This window comes from Prionailurus viverrinus, chromosome A2, assembly GCF_022837055.1.
Source record: "Prionailurus viverrinus isolate Anna chromosome A2, UM_Priviv_1.0, whole genome shotgun sequence".
NCBI classification, from domain to species: domain Eukaryota; kingdom Metazoa; phylum Chordata; class Mammalia; order Carnivora; family Felidae; genus Prionailurus; species Prionailurus viverrinus.
In genome coordinates, this window is record NC_062562.1 from 17,795,061 (window position 1) to 17,815,330 (window position 20,270).

Genomic DNA, 20,270 nt, shown 5'->3' on the forward strand with positions numbered 1-20,270 from the left:
GGCTCACAGTGCTGCCATCACTGATTTGTGACATCATGGTATGCTTAACATACCGCAATGAATATGTGCCTGGCTAAGTATATACAAAGGCAATACAAAGTTTTAATCAAACCCATAAAATGACCTAGTGATTTTAAAGGATCTTTTTTTTTTTTTTTACACAAAAGCATTAGATAGAGGATAATACTAATAATGAAAGCATGACACTAAGCATATGGGTAAACAGGAAATGTGCTCAATATCATTCTTTAAGTAACAGGATTATGCAGGGGCACCAGGTTCACTCAGTCAGTAGAGCATAAAACATGTGATTCTTAAAAAAAAATTTTTTTTTAATGTTTATTTATTTTTGAGACAGAGACAGAGTGTGAACAGGGGAGGGGCAGAGAGAGGGAGACACAGAATCCGAAACAGGCTCCAGGCTCCGAGCTATCAGCCCAGGGCCTGACGCGGGGCTCAAACTCACAAGCCATGAGATCATGACCTGAGCCGAAGTCAGACGCTCAAAGGACTGAGCCACCCAGGTGCCCCCAAAACATGTGATTCTTATCTCAGGTTGATAAATTCAAGCCCCACGCTGGGCTTGGAGCTTAATTTAAAAAACAAACAATCGGAGCATGGAATCAAAACAGTTTTGTGTTGAGACCAGACTTTAAACTACAATCTGGCACTCTGGCCACCCCATTCAGCTCCCTCTTTCCCTTTTTGCTTTGGATTCCTAATGGATATGGGACCTGTCTCAAGGTCCTATACTTGTTTCCCGTGTGTTTTGTCTTCCAACCAGACTGCAAATCATCTCAGAGCAAATAACCTATCTTACATTTCTTTGCGGCTTTATGTGGTTTGGTACTTTAGTGGGCATGTAGTAAGTATTAAATAGAAGAGAATAAAAAAATCAAAAAACATTTCTTTGAATGAGAAAGGAGATAGATTACCTCATTTTCAGAATCCAGGGCACAAACATTAATGGATTTCTCTCTTAAAAATCGTTCCTCTATGTTTAGTCTGACTGCAAACATCTTGATAGGATTCATATATCATTTTCTGTTTTTCTCATGCTCTCAAAATCACTTCATGATTTTATATACTCTATACATTTCTTCAGGCCTAGTTTGTATCGGTTTGTGCCCAAAGTCAAACAACCAGAGCCTCACAGGACACAAAATTCATCAGGAAATCCCTGGTTCAAAAAAAGGCTGCCAGCTTTGAATACATCCTTCCTAGAAGGCACTCAATTCTCAAGAAATAATCTCTCTCAATCTAATGTGGTTAAAGACACACAAAATGAAAATGCCAGGGAGAACCAAAAAGGCTCTGGAACTTTTTCCTTATGGAACATGTGGCCCAGGAGAAGTGTAAAACCAATCAGCCCCTACTGCTGAGGAAGACAGAAATTACAAGTGATTACGGGACAAAATGAAAATGAAAGCCTAAAATTACAAGATGATTTCTGGGAGTCTGGCCATTCAACCAAAGTTGTTGACAAGAAGTAAAAAGTACAAACATCAGGTTATTTCCTGAAATGACCCAGGAAAATTTACTCTAGTCTTTCCTTTAACTTTGCTATAATCTAGCATCTTTTTCAAGTACATGGCTTGCCAGCTTGAAAGGAAATCACGCTGAGCTCTCTGCAGTCTCTCTGCCAGATGTGTCATTTTCTAGGCTGAATACAGTCTCAGAAATAATTCTTAAGAGCTTTGAGTAAAGGTTTATTTTTTCAGTAACCATCAGCTATAACATATCTATTTAAGTCACCTGTAACAATATGTAAAGGACTGTAAATTTATTTCATTGGTTCAAAATCTTTATGTAGGTTACTGTGCTGCCCTCACAAAAGTTGAAAGGAAAAAGAAATGACAAAAGGAGATCTCTGATGGTGCTGAGAGGGTACAGAAAATACCTACTCCAATTTATGTTATCTGCCATTACAAGACCAGTCTCTCCCACAATCTCAAAAAACTGTGTTTTGGTTGTGGACTAAATTTTGGCAAATTAAGCAGTTACTGTTAACAAAAACAACCAATATTTTAACATATTTCTCACCCATATGCAAATAGAAACAGGTGTCCAAGAAAAGCAAGAGAAGGGTTACATGCAGTATCCCACGTGATCCCATGCTTCATACTCAAAAGACAAAAGGGCAGACAGCTCACTCACTCTCAGGAGCCACACCTGAGGCCTCCAGGACAGCATCCGAGGGGGTGAGGTATCTCAACAAACATCTCTTATGGGGTCTGGCATCACCAGAGGCACTCAGTGAATAACAACTCCTACTACTAAGGTCTCCCCCACTGCCAGCCTTAACCTCATGTCCTCTTTTTAATTTATATAGTGTTGCCACTTGTGGTATCACACACCTCCTTCATCTCTCCCTCTCTAATGGCTTCCTTCTCTCAGTCTACAATAAAGTGCAGAATGCCCCTATTTTAAAATAATAAATCTTCCCACATCCATGCTTACTTCTGGTTACCTTTCTCTCTCTGGCCTGTTCAAAGAAAAGGTATACATTTCTGCAGCTTCATACTGGCTTGCTTAAAATTCCTCCCATCTGCTTTCTGCCCAAACTTCTCCTGAAACTTTCTCAGAAGTCACCAATGACCTACCTTCACAAAATCCAGTCTGCATTCTCCTTGATATTTTTTGTTGTAACTTACCTCCCTAACAAAATATGATCCCTGTTGTCTGTCTCCTTAGCTACAGCCTCCACGCCTAATCACTCCCCCAAGACTGGGCTTTTCCCTCATTCTCCTTATACTTTATTCTCCGGGGATCTCAATTCTTCAAAAACTACTTTTATGAAATGTCATTCCCAAATCTTTCTCTGACCCAGTCCCTGTTCTAAAACTCCTGATACACCTCCACTCTATGCTCCACTGGCATCTCAAATTCAACATCTCCCAGACATCATCCCAATCTCTGTCAAATCTTCTCTTTCCAGTTACCTCAGTCTTGGTGATGAAAACAAAATTACATTCCTAAGGTACTCAACTCATTGTAGAAACCTTGTGGTTAAACAATTATCTTACTTTCTTTTCTTTGCTCCTCACAGCAAGACTGCTTTCAAGTTCTGAGGAATTCTGCCCCTTCATGGGTCTCCCTTCCACCACTACCACCACCCACTTTGAGTTCCCATAATCATTGTTCCAATTCAAGTCTTCAGTACTGCCTATCTGGGAAGAAGGCAAAATTCCAACTGGTCTCACCTCCCTTCTATCCTGCTTGCTGTAGCCAAATTCTCCATTCCTATGTCTGGGCTTCAGCCCATTCTGCCTTTGCTCAAGGGCCTTCAGAAGGTCCTCAATGCCAAAATCAGGTCAAGACTCCTCAGCCTTACCATGAGGGTCCTTTAAAATACTAAAGCAGCCTATTTTCTCCTTTCATCTTCTCTCTCATCTTTATCACATACCTAATTCCACTAAATGGCCTTGTAAACCACCCCCCCCCACCTCAGCTCAAAGTAATGCCTTATATGAATTTTTTCTTCCTTTCTTCAGAAAATAACACCTCACCTGTCCATCCTAATATTGCCTTCTGTTCCAAAGCCTTTTATTTTTTTAAGATTTTTTTTTAAATTTTATTTTTAAATAATCTCTATGCCCACTGTGGGGCTTGAACTCATGATCAAGAGTCACATGCTCTACGAACTAAGCCAGCCAGGCACTCCCCAAAGCCCATTTCTTATTTCTGGTCCTACATTTTCCACCCCTGAAAATCAAATGTTGCCTCTAAGCAGGGCTTTGGTCCTCTCTTGGTACTTACATTCAATCACATCCTACTCTATGAGAGAGAGATAGCAGTTATATTTCTTGTGTACTTGACTCATATCCATTCCTGGAGTTTAAGCTCCTTCAGAACAGGTACCACATCTTGCTTGGCCTTTCCCACTTGGAGTTGCATAACTAATGGGGCAAGGACATGCTGAATGGGATGCTTATAAAGAGAAACAAAAACTCAAAGAAGGAGCATGTATCCCAAAAGTACTCCTAAAAACTGGACTCATTGGCACTCTCTGATCACTTTTCTTGCAGCAATCATAGTTTTTTATAGGACTCAGCAGAATGAAAAAGCAAAACAACAACAAACAGTTAAGAATTTGTTGACTGAGGGGCACCTGGGTGAGTCAGTCATTTAAACATCTGACTTAGGCTCAGGTCAGGATCTTATGGTTTGTGGATTCGAGGCCTGTGTTAGGCTCTGTGCTGACAGCTCAGAGCCTACAGCCTACTTCAGATTCTGTGTCTCCCTCTCTCTCTGCCCTCCCCTGCTCACGCTATGTCTCTCTCTCTCTCTCAAAGATAAATAAACATTAAAAAGTTAAAAAAAAAAAAAAGATCGGACAACTGAAATTCTTTTAAGTTTATTTATTTAAGTGATCTCTGCACCCAATGAGGGGCTGGAACCCATGACCCAAAGATTAAGAGTCACATGCTCTTCTCACTGAGCCAGCCAGCCCCGCCTGGAAACCTGGAATTCTAATCAAACTACCATAGGCTAAGCACAAAAATACTGAAAAAGACTTCAGTGTAGAATACTATTTGGACCTGGATATATGCTATACTAAGTAGAGAATTTCAATGATATTCTCTTGAAAGGCAGACTATTATCTAGAGAGAGAAAAAGAGAGAGAGAAAACTAGTGGGAGAAGGACAGAGAGGGAGATAGAGAATCCCAAACAGGTTCTACACTGTCAGCACAGAGCCCTATGCAGGCTTGATCTCAAGGACTGTGAGATCATGACCTAAGCCAAAATCAAGAATTGGACACTTAACTGACTGAGCTACCCAGGTGCCCCTCAATGGCCTCCAGTTTTAAATATATACTTCCCACCTGAAAACATCTCTGTAAAATGCTGCTAGAAAGCCAGGTAGCACCTGAGCAAAGATGACTGCTCTTAGTGGTTATTGTTTATAGTAGGATAGTGTACCAAGTATATAGGGCCTGGTTCTGCCCTTTGACTTACAAAGCCAAGAAAATTCCCTGGAAAGGCAACACAGGCAGTGAACAATATCAGTGGCTGCTGCAACTCAAAGTCACCTACAACAGTGAAAAATGAAGAAGGTGACCCTGACTTGGATATGGAGACTGCCTTGCCTGGTTCCTGGCTTTGATAATAGACCGTTTCATTCTATAGGCAAAATGAAAGCCCCTCAGTCTTCCTGGTATAGTCTAAGTTACTGATGACCATACACACAGGAAATCAATAAGACCTTCTGTGTCCAGAATGCTTGGACACAGAGCTTTAAGTTACAGCAAGAGGGTGAACTCAACAATGACACATAGGTGGCTGTCTACAGTAGCATTCAATCATCTCGTGGTTGAAGCATAAAAAACAAAACAAAAAGAACCCTTTTATAACTGCTAATGGTCTCTACTAAAAGAGCAGGAACCTTTTGTTTTACTTGTCCGAAGACTCAAAACTTATCAAAGACTGGCTCTTACTCAGAACTCAAGAGGATGGGACTTGGGGTGCCTGGGTGGCTCAGTAAGTTAAGCAACCGACTGTTGATTTTGGCTCAGGTCGTGATCTTACGGTCCACACTGGGCATGGAGCGTGGTTAAGATTCTCTCTCTTCCTCTACCTCTGCCTCTACCCCCTCAAGTGAGTGATTGCTCTAACAAATAAACAAACAGACAAACAGGATGGGACTGGCTTTGCTGCTTAGAAACACAGTGCTGGGAATGAATGGCAAGATGACACCTTTGTGGAAACCACCATCTTCCTTCCGCAAGAGGAAACGGGCTGTTGGGACATAAACTTTCTCCCCTGAACAGCAGTGAGGACAGAAGGTAAGAATGTTTTTTGTGTGTGTGATGTGCAAATCCTGGCCAACATGGTCAAAAGTACTTGGAGCAATACTCCTTTTCAGGGTGACTCTTCGGCTGGGACTGCTAATGAAGCACTTTCCAAAGCATATACCTCACTGGCCCTATCAGAGGCCCGGGATTTTGGAGGAAAACCACAAGATAAACTTCACTGCCATATCTCATAGTGCTAATCGCATGCTGGTTGTGGCTCTCAACTACATTTCTGCCTATTACCTAACATACAACTTCAAAAAAAGACCAAAACACTATACTAACCATTCTTCTGGACTTCTTTTTAATAATACAAATGGTGTCAGAAGTTTCAAAATCTGCTATACTGCAACAAATCCTAACAAACTGTGTGGACCTTCATGAGTGACCATGATACCTTACACTGGTATATCACAATGCCCTTCTCATACATTTGGCAGGAACTTATTTGATCCTGAACTTCCAAAGGCAGATATAATCGTCATTCATTCCCATTTTATCAATGGGGAAAGAAGCTTAAGAGTTATTTGAATTTACTGAATGTAAGGCCAGTATGTTATTAAGACACATTAATTTTCAAACTGCAAAACCATTCTGGCCTAAGGTCTACAGTTCCCCATGTACTTTTAGAGAGGCTGCTGAAATGTAATCTGTGCAACAGGGACAGACAACAAAGGATTTACTTCTTGCCAAAGAGGCCTACAAGTCAATCATACTCAAACTCTATTAGCCTATATTTCTGCCAGCAAACAGATAAACTAGGACACGTCTACAAACGTAAGCAAATGTGTCGTGGAAGGACACCTAACTGGTTACACGGTGGAGGGTGTGGGGGGTGGATGGGAATAGACACATGTGAAAAGAAGCTATTCTATTAAAGTGTGTGTATACACACACACAAAATCTTTCTTAAAAATAGCTTTACTGAAATATAATTCATATACCATACAATTTACACATTTAAAGTATACAATTCTGGGGATCAAATGTACAGCATAGTGATTACAGTTAATACTGTATTACACACTTGAAAGTTGCTAAGGAGTAAATCTTAAATGATCTCACCACAAAAAAATTATGGTGATTATATGAAATGATGCAGGTATCAGCTAATGAATAAAAAAAAAAAAAACACTTTGTACACCTTCAATGTACACAATGTTTTATGTCAATTATACCTTAATAAAGCTGGAGAAAACTATACAATTCAATGGGTTTTGGTATGTTACGTTACTAATGTTTAGAAGTTGTGATAATATATAACAAAATTTGCCATTTTAACTATTTTTTTCATGTTTTACTTATTCATTTTTGACACAGAGAGTGAGTCAGAGAGAGAAAAAGAGAAAGAGAGAAAGAGACAGAAAGAAGAATCCCAAGCATGCTCTGTGCTGTCAGTGCAAAGCCCAACATGGGGCTAGGTCTCACAAACGCGATCATGACCTCAGCCAAATGAGTGAGATGCTTAACCGACTGAGCCACCCAAGGACATTGTAACTAATTTTTTTTACTTTTTTTTTTTTCTTTTTGGAGACACGGGGTGGGGGGGAGGGGGGGGGAGGGAGGGAGAGGGAGAAGGAGAGGGAGAGGGAGAGAGAGAGAGAGAGAGAGAGAGAGAGAGAGAGAGAATCTGAAACAGGCTCCAGGCTCTGAGCTGTCAGCACAAAGCCCGACACGGGGCTCGAACCCAAGAACCATGGGATCATGACCTGAGCTGAAGTCAGAAGCTTAACTGACTGAGCCACCCAGGCACCCCCCATTTTAACTATTTTTAAGTATACAACTGTAATACTGTGATTTATATATATTTGGTCTTAGTCTCTGTTCCTGGCATATGGCTCCTGAAACTCTTGTAATTTCCTAAATTACATGAACAATGGGAGGATTTTTTGTTATATTTGGTCTTTTGTCTTCAAATAGCTCCAGTTCCTGAAACAGCTCTGGGATGATCGATCAAAGTGAAAGGAGTGTCTCACGATTCATAACAAACTCTATTCAACCACACCTGAGCTTATGTCAGTGAAGTGACTTTGGAAAATCCCCTAAAGATGGGGGGCTGGTTGCCAGGAAAACCAACCTTGTGATCAGGGAATTGCAACTTTGAGTGCCTGCCCCCCAACCTAGGGTAGAGAAGAGGGGCTGGATATTGAAGCAATCACCAAAAGCCAATGATTTAATCAATTGTGCCTACTTAAAGCCTCCAAAAAACCAAAGGGCAGGATTCAGAGAGCTTCCAGGTTGGTGGAGATGTGCAGGGATTGAGGGAGTGGCACATCTTGGGTGGGCAGGCAAGCAAGCTCTACGCACCCCTTTCCACATATCTTGCCCTATGCATCTGGCTGTTCTTGGGTTATATCCTTTTACAATAAACTGGTAATCTAACAAAATATTTTCCTGAGTTCTGTGAGCTGTTCTGGAAAATTGGCTTCCAGGAAGAGATCACAGTAACATGGAATTTATATTCAGTCAGTGAGAAATACAGGTAACAACCTGGACTTGCTACTGAGGTCTGAAGTGGGGAGCTGTGGGGCAGTCTTGTGGGACTGAATGTTTAACCTGTGGGATCTGATGCTAACTCCAGGTAGATAGTGTCAGAACTGAACTGAACTGTAAGACATCAGTCAGTGTTGCAGAAATGTTTGGTGGGGGACCCTCCTCCATATTTGGTGACCAGAAGTATGAGAAATGGAAGACGTTATAGTGGCGTACTGAGAGTAAAGATACAAACAGGAGATGTTTTTTCCTTTACAACAATTCACTAGCAATAATTACATTTACAATGTTGTGCAATCATTGCCACTATCTATTTTCGAAGCTTTTTCATCACCTCAAAGAGAAACATCACCATTAAGCAATAACTCCCCATTCTTCTCTCCCCTTAGCCCTTGATAAACTACTCTAATCTACTGTCTCTATAAATTTGCCTGTTCTACATATCTCATATAAATGAAATTACACAATATTTGTCATTTGTTCTTACTTCACACAGCATAACGTTTAATGTTCATCGATGTTGTAGCATGTATCAAATTTCATTCCTTTTTATGGCTGCACTAATTTTCCATTGTGTGGATATATCACATTTTATTTGTCCAGTCACCTGCTGATGGATACTTGACATTACTTTCACCTTTTAGCTACTGTAATAATGCTGCAATGAACACTGGTATACAAGTATCTGCTCAAGTCTCTGCTTTCAACTCCTTCGAACAAATATACACCTAGGAGTGGAACTGTTAGGCATTCTATGTTTAGCTTTTTTAAGAACTGCCAAAATGTTTCCTACAATAGCTGTACCATTTTACATTCCCATTGGCAATGTACAAAGATTCCAATTACTCCACATCCTTGTCAACACTTGTTATTTTCTTTTTTGTTTTTTTAATTATTGCCATTTAAGTGGGTGTGAAGTGGTATCTCATATGGGTTTTTTTTTTTTAATGTTTTATTTGGTTTTTGAGAGAGAGCGAGAGAGTGAGAGAGAGAGAGAACAAGCAGGGGAGGGGCAGAGAGAGAGAGAAAGATACACACAGAATCCGAAGCAGGCTCCAGGCTCTGAGCTGTCAGCACAGAGCCCAACGTGGGGCATGAACTCACGAATGGCTGAGAGATCGTGACCTGAGCTGAAGTCGGATGCTTAACTGACAGAGCCACCTAGGCGCCCCTTGTATTTCATATGGTTTTGATCTGCATTTCCCTAATGACTAATAATGTTGAGCATCTTTTCATATGCTTATTGGCCATTTGTAAATCTTCTTTGGGAAAACATCTATTCAAATCCATTGCCCATTTTTGAACTGGATTGTTTCCACTATTTTGTTTGTTTCCACTTTCTTGACGGTGTCCTTTGAGACACATAAGTTTTTAATTTTGATACAGTCCAGTATCTAATTTTTTCCTTGACTGCTGATACAACCTTGGATTGCGAATAACTTGTTCTGCGAGTGTTCCACAAGATAAGCAAACATTTCTAATAAATTTTAACTTGATAAGTGAGTGGTGTCTTGCAATATGGGTGGTTTGTGATGCCAAATGTCACGTGATCACAACTGAGCCAATGGTTCTTGAAATTCGCTGTAAAAAAAAATTTTTTTTTTTAATGTTTATTTATTTTTGAGAGAGACAGAGACAGAATGCGAGTGGATTAGGGGCAGAGAGAGAGGGAGACACAGAAGCAGAAGCAGGCTCCAGGCTCTGAGCTGTCAGCACAGAGCCCGATGCGGGGCTCGAACTCACAAACCGTGAGATCATGACCTGAGCTGAAGTCGGACGCTCAACCGACTGAGCCACCCAGGCGCCCCTTGAAATTCGCTTTGATATACGAGTGCTTTCGATTACAAAGCATGTTTCCGGAATGTATTATGCTCACAAACCAAAGTTTTACTGTAATTTGTGTCATATCTAGGAAATCACTGCCAAATCCAAGGTCATGAAAAACCTAATGCTTTTTTCTTTAAAAAAATTTTGTTTAATGTTTATTTTTGACAGAGACAGAGACAGAGACAGAGAGAGAGAGACAGAGCATGAGTGGGGGAGGGGCAGAGAGAGAGGGAGACACAGAATCTGAAACAGGCTCCAGGGTCTGAGCGGTCAGCACAGAGCCCGACACAGGGCTCGAACTCATGGACAGTGAGATCAGGATCTGAGCTGAAGCTGGACGCCCAACTGACTGAGCCACCCAGGCACCCCCTAATGCTTTTTTCTAAGCGTTGTATAGTTTTAATTCTTATGTCTTGATTACTGTTGATTTGTAATAAGTTTTGAAACCAGAAGGTGTGAGTCCTCCAACTGTTCTGTTTTCTAGATTGTTTTGGCTATTCTGGGTCCCCTGGATTTCCAAATGAATTTTAGGAGCAGCTTATTGATTTTTGCAAAGAAGGCAGCTGAGGTTTTTAATAAGGACTGCACTGAATCTATAGATCAATTTGAGAATTATTACCACCTTTACAGTATTAAGTCTTCAAATCCACGAAGACAAGATGTCTTTCCATTTATTTAGGTCATCTTTTGTTTTTTGCAGTCCTCTCCTTCCCAGCTTCCTTCTTCTCCTTACATATGCCTAAACCCATATATATTTAAAGGTGGAGAAGCCTGGTCTCTCACCACTTTGTAGGAAATAATAAGGAAATGCCAGAAATAGTAAACACTTAAAAATGCTATTACAAACTTTTTTACTTTTTATTTACACATTTAATCATCGTAACTGCCCTATGAGATAGAGCCTAGTATTCTCATTTCATAGATAAGGAAACTGAAATACAGAAAGATTAACTTGCTCAACTTAACTGGATTACTAGCCAGTAAGGGGGAGAAATGGACACTGAACAAATAAGCAATCTGTTCCAGAGTCCCTATTTCTAAACACTCCACTTTCTTGCCCTCCTTCCTCACCCTCAAATGTCAAGAAGCAATCCTATAGCTCGTAGTGTCCTTTTCTCCTTTGCCTACCCAAGTAAACGTTAGTGACATTGTTAAAAATTAAGTCAATATGTAACTTAGGGGTTGCCTGGGTGGCTCAGTTGGTTTAGCGTCTGACTTCGGCTCAGGTCAGGATCTCGTGGTTTGTGGGTTTGAGCCCCAGGTTGGGCTCTGTGCTGACAGCTCAGAGCCTGGAGCCTGCTTCAGATTCTGTGTCTCCCTCTCTCTGCCCCTCCCTGACTCATGTTCTCTCTCTCAAAAATAAACATTAAAAAAAAATTTTTTTTAAATGTAACTTAGGAGGATTGATTACTCTTCAATTATTTCTCATTGAGTTTTTGATTTTTTGATCCAAAGTTCTATGGTTTTGGGGCACTTTGCTGGCTCACTAGACAGAGCATGCAAGTCTTGATACTGGGGTTATGAGTTCAAGTCTTATGTTGGGGGTAGAGATTACTTTTTTTTTTTTTTTTTTTAAGTCTTATGGTTCTAAACCTATGTTACATTTATTTCATGTTTCCTAGCCTTTTATGATTTTTTTGCACCCATTCTTTTTAGAATGTCATTTACATAAAAAAAGGAAGAAAAGAATTGCCAAACATCAAGTATGTTTGAATTGCTATGAAGTTAGCAACTCTTGGTTCTAGTGTGTCTTAAGTCTGCTTACTCTCACTGGGGGACAGATGGATGTCAAAGCAAGGGTTGTGGCTTACGTAGCTACAGGAAACTCCGCTACAGTAAGACTGATAAGTGGTAGCCAGCCCTTTTCACACTTGTTTTTACAAGTCTGATGATTTCCTGTGGTAACTACAGCCTATTTGCACTCCTGCCTGCCTTGCTCATCTAGTTGCAGTGTGGAAGTGGTCTGTCCATCAGACATTTTTTAGCAGTTAAGAGTGGCTGCTTCCTGCACTTGGGGCAGGTAAACCGCAATCACACATTAACATTCAATTGTCTCCATTTCACATAGCAGTCTGGTAATTTCTTCATGTTTCTGTGACCATGATGTAGATGCATATATGTCTAAATAGCTTCCTGAAGGCTTTCTGGAGTGCTCATTTAGCCTAGAATTTAGTATACAACATTCTAGCCTTCCTAGTTTAACTGAATTGGAAATTAGTAATAACTGCTCACTGGACAAAAAGTAAACACTGTAAGACACTAATGACTGACCTAATGCCCTATATTTTTAATCCTAAAATCATTATTTTTCAATTAACAAAATAACTTGTTAAGGCAAGTATCTAGCCATAACACTTCAACTAGCTGCTATTTCCTTAAGAATCCTGGGTTTCTAGTTAGTGGTTCTGAAAGTGGTCCTCAGACTAGTGCTATCAACCTCACCTGACAACCTGAAAAAAATGCAAATTCTCAGCTCTGACTACAAACCTACTGAATCAGAACTTCTAAGAGTGAGTCCATTAATCTGGGTTTAAACAAGCCCTCCAGGTAATTCTGACTCATGCTCAACTTTAAGAACCTCTGAGTTAGTGTATGTGTAGCTTTACTGTATGGGTAAAATGAAGTACCTACCCACCACGTACCCAGAACTAAATTTTACTGAGTCTTATAATTTCTCTGAAATCTTTTTATCTGCTTCTTAGTGATTGTCTGAGCTACTCTTTTGGCTTCTATTATAAAATCTCAATCTACATTTTAGAATGTTTCATAGGAATCATTTCTCCAATCAGATTGAATTTTAGTCCAAAGTAATCCTTTTTCAAAAAAGCAGCTTTCTAAAATGGCCAATAAACACAGGAAAAGGTATTCAAAGGTGAATGAAAAGATATCCGATGTTCATGAATTTAAGGACTTGACTTTAAGAGAGAGTGAGCATGAGCAAGGGAGAGGGAAAGAGAGAGACACTGGGATCATGACCTGAGCCTAAACCAAGAGTTGGACGTTCATCTGACTGAGCCACCAGTCACCCCAAGGACTTGATACTTTTAATATAACAGTACTGTACAAAATGATCTACAGAAGGGCACCTGGCTGGCTGGGTCAGTGGGGCATAAGACTCTTGATCTCAGGGTCATGAGTTTGAGCCCCACACTGGATGCAGAGATTACTTAAAAATTTTAAAAACACACAGGGACCCCTGGGTGGCTCAGTTAGGTGTCTGACTCTTGATTTCGGCTCAGGTCATGATCTCATGGTACATGGGATTAAGCCGCGGTGCCGGGCTCTGTAAGGACAGCACAGAGCCTGCTTAGAAATCTCTCCCTGCCCCACCCCTGCTCGCGTGCAAGCTTGTACACCTCTCTCTCTCTCAAAATAAATATTTAAAATAAAAATAATAATAATGGCACAAAAACAGACACTCAGACCAATTAAACAGAATAGAGAACCCAGAAATGGGCCCACAAATGTATGGGCAACTAATCTTTGACAAAGCAGGAAAGACTATCCAATGGAATAAAGACAGTCTCGTCAGCAAGCGGTGCTGGGAAAACTGGACGGAGACATGCAGAAAAATGAACCTGGAACACTTTCTTACACCACACACAAAAATAAACTCAAAATGGATGAAAGACCTAAATGTAAGACAGGAAGCCATCAAAATCCTCGAGGAGAAAGCAGGCAAAAACCTCTCTGACCCTGGCTGCAGCAACTTCTTACTCAACACGTCTCCAGAGGCAAGGGAAACAAAAGCAAAAATGCACTACTGGGACCAAAATAAAAAGCTTCTGCACACCAAAGGAAACAATCAGCAAAACTAAAAGGCAACCGACAGAATGAGAGAAGATATTTGCAAATGACATACCAGATAAAGGGTTAGTATCCAAAATCTATAAAGAACTTATCAAACTCAACACCCAAAAAACAAATAATCCAGTGAAGAAATGGGCAAAAGACATGAATAGACACTTCTCCAAAGAAGACATCCAGATGGCCAACCGACACATGAAAAAATGCTCCACATCACTCATCATCGGGGAAATACAAATCAAAACCACAATGAGATACCACCTCACACCCGTCAGAATGGCTAACATTAACAACTCAGGCAACAACAGATGTTGGCAAGGATGCGGAAAGAGAGGATCTCTTTTGCATTGCTAGTGGGAATGCAAACTGGTGCAGCTACTCTGGAAAACAGTATGGAGGTTCCTCAAAAAATTAAAAATAGAACTACCCTACGACCCAGCAATTGCACTACTCAGTATTTATCCAAGGGGTACAAGTGTGCTGTTTCGAAAGGACACATGCACCCCCATGTTTATAGTAGCACTATTGACAAGAGCCAAAGTATGGAAAAAGCCTAAATGTCCAGTGGATGAAGAATATGTGGTGTGTATGTATACACATACATATATACATATATATACATACATACACAAAATGGAGTATTACTTGGCAATCAAAAAGAAATGAAATCTTGCTATGTGCAACTACATGGATGGAACTGGAGGGTATTCTGCTAAGTGGAATTAGAGAAAGACAAATATGACTTCACTCCTATGAGGACTTTAAGATACAAAATAGATGAACATAAGGGAAGCAAAAATAATATAAAAACAGGGAGGGGGACAAAACATAAGAGATTCTTAAATATGGAGAACAAACAGAGGGTTACTGGAGGGGTTGTGGGACAGGGGGACAGGCTAACGGGTAAGGAGCATTAAGGAATCTACTCCTGAAATCACTGTTGTACTATATACTAACTTGGATGTAAATTTAAAAAATAAATTAAATTTTAAAAAGAAAATAATAATAAACAAATGGGATAAGATAAAGACACCAGAAATAAACCTTCACAAATATGGCCAATTGATTTTTGAGATGGTACCAAAATATTCTATGAAAAAGGACAGTCTTTTCACTAAACAGTGCTGGGGGAAACCATATATTCATTCACATGTAGAAGAATTTAGACTCAGGACACCTAGGTAGCTCAGTTGGTTAAGCATCCAACTCTTGGCTTCGGCTCAGGTCATGATCTCATAGTTCATGGTTTTGAGCATCTTGTTGAGATCTGTGCTGACAGCGCAGAGCCTGCTTGGGATTCTGTCTCCACCTCAAAATAAAATAAACTTAAAAAAAAATTTTTTTTCAACGTTCATTTATTTTTGGGACAGAGAGAGACAGAGCATGAACGGGGGAGGGGCAGAGAGAGAGGGACACACAGAATCGGAAACAGGCTCCAGGCTCTGAGCCATCAGCCCAGAGCCTGACTCGGGGCTCGAACTCACGGACCGCGAGATCGTGACCTGGCTGAAGTCGGACGCTTAACCGACTGCGCCACCCAAGCGCCCCAAAATAAAATAAACTTTAGACAGGCCCATGTGAGCAGATTCCAACACATGCAACTGCCTGGAGAGAGGGAGCCAGTGTCCTATGTCAGAGCTGCTGGTGGGGAGGAGCAGCCGCTGCCACCCAGGACTGGGCTATTAGGGAGGAGGAGACAAGAAAATGGCAGACGACCCCAGTGCGCTGACAGGAATGTGGAGATCTGGAAAATCAAGAAGCTCACCAAGAGCTTCGAGGCAGCCCTCGGCAATGACACAAGCATGGTATCATTGATCATTTCTCCCAAAAATCAGATTTCCCAAGTGGCAAAAGTGTTAGCAGATGAGTCTGGAACTGCATCTAACATTAAGTCATGAGTAAACCGCCTTTCAGTCCTGGGAGCCATTAATTACATCCATACAACAAAAACTCAAACTTTATAACAAAGTACCTCTAAATGGCCTCGTTGTTTACTGTGGTACCATTGTAACACAAGAAGGAAAGGAAAAGAAAGTCAACATTGACTTTGAACTTTTCAAACCAATTAATACATTGTTGTACTTGTGTGACAACAAATTCCATACAGAGGCTCTTACAGCACTACCTTGGGATGACAGCAAGTTTGGCTTCATTGTAATAGACGGTAGTGGTACACTTTTTGGCACACTCCAAGGAAACACAAGAGAAGTCCTACACAAATTCACTGTGGATCTCCCAAAGAAACATGATACAGGAGATCAGTCAGCCTTGCGTTTTGTTCATTTAAGAATGGAAAAGTGACATAACTATGTTCGGAAAGTAGCTAAGACTGCTGTACAGCTGTTTATTTCTGGAGACAAAGTGAATGTGGCTGGTCTTCTTTTAGCCGGATCAGCTGACTTTAAAAGTGAACTAAGTCAATATGATAGGTTTGATCAGAGGTTGCAATCAAGTTTTAAAATTAGTTGATATATCCTATGGTGGTGAAAATGGATTCAACCAAGCTACTGAGTTATCTACTGAAGTCCTCTCCAACGTGTGATTCATTCTTCAAGAGAAGAAAATAGGATGATACTTCGATGAATCAGTCAGGACACAGGGAAGTACTGTTTTGGAATTGAAGATACACTAAAGGCTTTAGAAATGGGAGCTGTAGAGATTCTAATAGCCTATAAAAATCTGGATATAATGAGATATGTTCTTTATTGCCAAGCCACAGAAGAGGAGAAAATTCTCTATCTAACTCCAGAACAAGAGAAGGATAAATCTCATTTCACAAAGAGACAGGACAAGAACACAAGCTGACTGAAAGCATGCTCCTGCTGGAATGGTTTGCTAACAACTATAAAAAATTTGGAGCTATGTTGGAAATTGTCACACATAAGTCACAAGAAGGATCCCACTTTGTGAAAGGATTTGGTGGAACTGGAGGTATTCTGTGGTACCGAGTAGATTTCCAAGGAATGGAATACCAAGGAAGAGATGATGAATTTTTTGACCTTGATGACTACTAGGTAGTCGACATGGGTCTGGCAAAACATGCCTCACCCTCTAGCATCCAACCCAAGAAGCATACCCGTGGTGGAATCCAAACAGATCCCTGCCTTACAATTGGAACACTTCCAGAACTTAATCCACGGGCACTGGATACTGAAAAGAAAACCGAAACAAAACCAGACCCAACCCTACACTTTGGTTTGTCATGGTGTCAGCGCAGCAGCCTACAACTAAGTTCCTAAAATGCCACTTTGGACTAATTTAAGAAAGTATCCCAGTTTTTACTTTTACTCAATAGTGACATTGGTTGCTCTTGTACTTTATGGGAAAAAAAAATGGTTTTTTTAACCTTCATACATAGTATCAAAAATACTTAACTGCTGTATACCTTCAAAATTTAATAGAAATGAGATCATACTGGTTTGTTTCTTATCTTGATTGCAGAAAAACTGCTGCAATTTGCAGTGACCCATTTACATGGCATTCTCAGCTTAGACTGCATGAGAAGAAATACATGCGGTGAAATGTTGGAACCAAAAAATAAATAAAATAAAAACTTTTAAAAAATCTTAAAAAAAACTGTCTACAAAACTGGCTTCATTAAGCAATTAAGCAATATAACAAATAAGAACTTCACTGAGAGGTAAGTAAGAAAGATGTTGGGATAGAGAAATCAGCTCAGGGATCAAAGATCAAAAACTTAAGTCAGGGGCACCTGGGTGGTTCTGTAGGTTAAGTATCTGATTCTTGATTTCGGATCAGGTCATGATCTTAGGTTCATGGGTTCAAACCCTGTGCTGACAGTGTGGAGCCGGCTTGGGAGTCTGTGTCCCCCCTCCCCCGCTTGCATGCCTGTGTGCTCGCTTGCGTGCTCTCTCTCTCTCAAAGTAAATAAAATAAATAAACTTAAAAAAAAAAAAAAAAAAAAAAAAGGAAATTTAAGCCTGGATCACAAAGCCATCCTGGATCACAAAGATACCTCCTGGCTATTAAGGACTGCACTGCATTAGCAATGTTTTCCAACAAAGTTCTCTGAAACTGAAAGTCACCTCCAAGTCTCCAGGTAAAGGGTCCAATTCACTGTATTCCATTATCATCTGCATCACAATATAATTTTATACAAAGTAAAGGCATATTTGGTCCTAGACACATCTTCCTTCTGCCTAGGAATCCTCCCCACCTCTTGTCTATCTAGTAAATATTCACCTTCCAAAATAACAAAAATCATATTTTTTAAGTTTTTTTTAAGTAATCTCTACACCCAATGGGGGCTCAAACTCATGACCCTAAGATCAAGAGTGGCACGATCTTCCAATTGAGCCAGCCAGGCACCCCAAAAGTCACTTCTTTCCTGATCTCTGCCATTTCCTTTTCCTTCCCTAAACAATCTCCTTCATAAATATCTTCACATTTATTTTCCACTCTTATTTAACGGAGATTGTCTTTACTAAATTGAAAGCTAATTTAGGGCATGGGTAGTATTATTCATCTTTATACCACCAATGCCAGGGGCACATGGATGGATCAGTCTGTTGAGTGTCCAACTTTGGGTCAGGTCATGATCTCATGGTTTGCGGGTTTGAGCCCCGAGTTGGGCTTGGCACTGACAGCACCTGCTTCAGATTCTCTGTCTCCCTCTGTCCCTCCCTCCCTTCCCTGCTCATATGCCGGCTCTCTCTCAAAAATAAATTAACATTAAAAAAAAGAAAAGTGTACCACCAATGATGGACATCATTAGGCTACCTATGTGTGTTTCCTGAATGGAAAAAAAAACAAAAACAAAAACAACAAAAACAACGCACAAAAAACACTATGTAATCTACCAGTGGCTGCTATATTCAATTTCAATTCACCTTTCAAAGGAAGCATGTGTGTAGCTCTACTCAATACCATGAAGAAAGACTTCCCTCATATCTGAATCATACATAAGCAAGGAGGAAGCCAAAAACTTCTACAAGTTATAAACTGGAATATAAAAATAGTGGGAAAAGTATATAGGGGGAGAAGAATTATTGTTTGAAGCACTTTGAACGGAAGAGAGAGAATGTTAAGTCTGCATTCTCGGGCACCTGGGTGGCTCAGTCAGTTAAGCGTCCAACTTCAGCTCAGGTCATGATCTCACAGTCTGTGAGTTCAAGCCCCACGTCGGGCTCTGTGCTGACAGCTCAGAGCCTGGAGCCTGCTTCGGATTCTGTGTCTCCCTCTCTCTCTGCCCCTCCCCTGCTCATGCTCTGTCTCAAAAATAAATAAAAACATTAAAAAAAAAAAAAAGTCTGCACTCTCTTCCAAAGACAGTACTATCATAGTTTTACTGCCCAACACAGTAGCCACTAGTCACGTGTCTATTTCTTAATTAATATTTTAATTAATTGAAATTTAAAAATTCACTTCCTTCGTCCCAATGACACATTTCAAATGCTCAACAGCCACACAGGACTATTGTGTGGACAAGACAGACACAGAACATATCCATTATCACAAAAGGTGTAATTCTAAACAATTCTGCCATGGCTGTTTGGCAGACGCAGGATTCTTATTCAATGTTCTCCTCATTTTCTTGCATGCTACAAAGATCTTCCAAAGAAAATATACCCATAATTTCATGCTATAGGTTTCCTAGAAAATATTTACAGCAAACATCAGGTCATTTAAAGATAAATTCTGGCAGGCACTCCCACTCATCCCTCATGCCTCCTCCAAGTCAGTCCACTCTTCCACCCACTACTTCAGTAGGATGACAATCACCTCCTTCCTTGACAGGTCCAGCCTTGTCTAAATTCTTCTCTCTATACATCTGATCAGCCTAACACAAACCTAGAGTTTTTAGTGGGCCATTCCCTGTTGCTAGAGAGCAGCCTTATCTGAAAGAAAGTCTTAGAAAAAACAATACAATGTAATTAAGTGCTGTAACACAAGTTCTTCCTCTCCTGTACCAACAAAGAGAAAGTAAGCAATTCTGCTAGAGGCTTCAGAGAAGGTAACATCTGACCTAGACCTTGAAGAATGAGGACAAGGAACCTGAGAGGAGTTGGGAGTGGTAATGGCTTAGGAATACTTCCTAATGTGAGGAATAGCCTGAGCAAATGACCTCAATGACCCTAAATATAAAAATTCAGAGGGGCATCTGGGTGGCTCAGTTGATTAAGTGTCCAACTCTTGATTTTAGTTCAGGTCATGATCTTATGGTTTGTGGGTGCAAGTTCCACACAGGGCTCCATCGGGCTCTGCGCTGTCAGCAAGGGATTTTCCCTCTCCCTCTCTGCTCCTCCCCTGCTTGCGCACTCTCTCAAAATAAATACACAAATGTTAAAAAAAAAAAAAAAAAAATTCAGAGAGGAGGGACACCTGCC

The 20,270-nt window shown here is 40.5% G+C and overlaps 1 protein-coding gene and 1 pseudogene across 2 annotated transcripts in view; one reads left to right on the plus strand and one right to left on the minus strand.

The window, feature by feature from the left end:
• RHOA (ras homolog family member A) overlaps nt 1-20,270 on the minus strand; it is a 63,230-nt gene that overhangs the window by 16,667 nt on the left and 26,293 nt on the right. The window lies entirely within an intron of this gene.
• On the plus strand, nt 15,628-16,939 carry LOC125151841 (eukaryotic peptide chain release factor subunit 1-like; annotated as a pseudogene).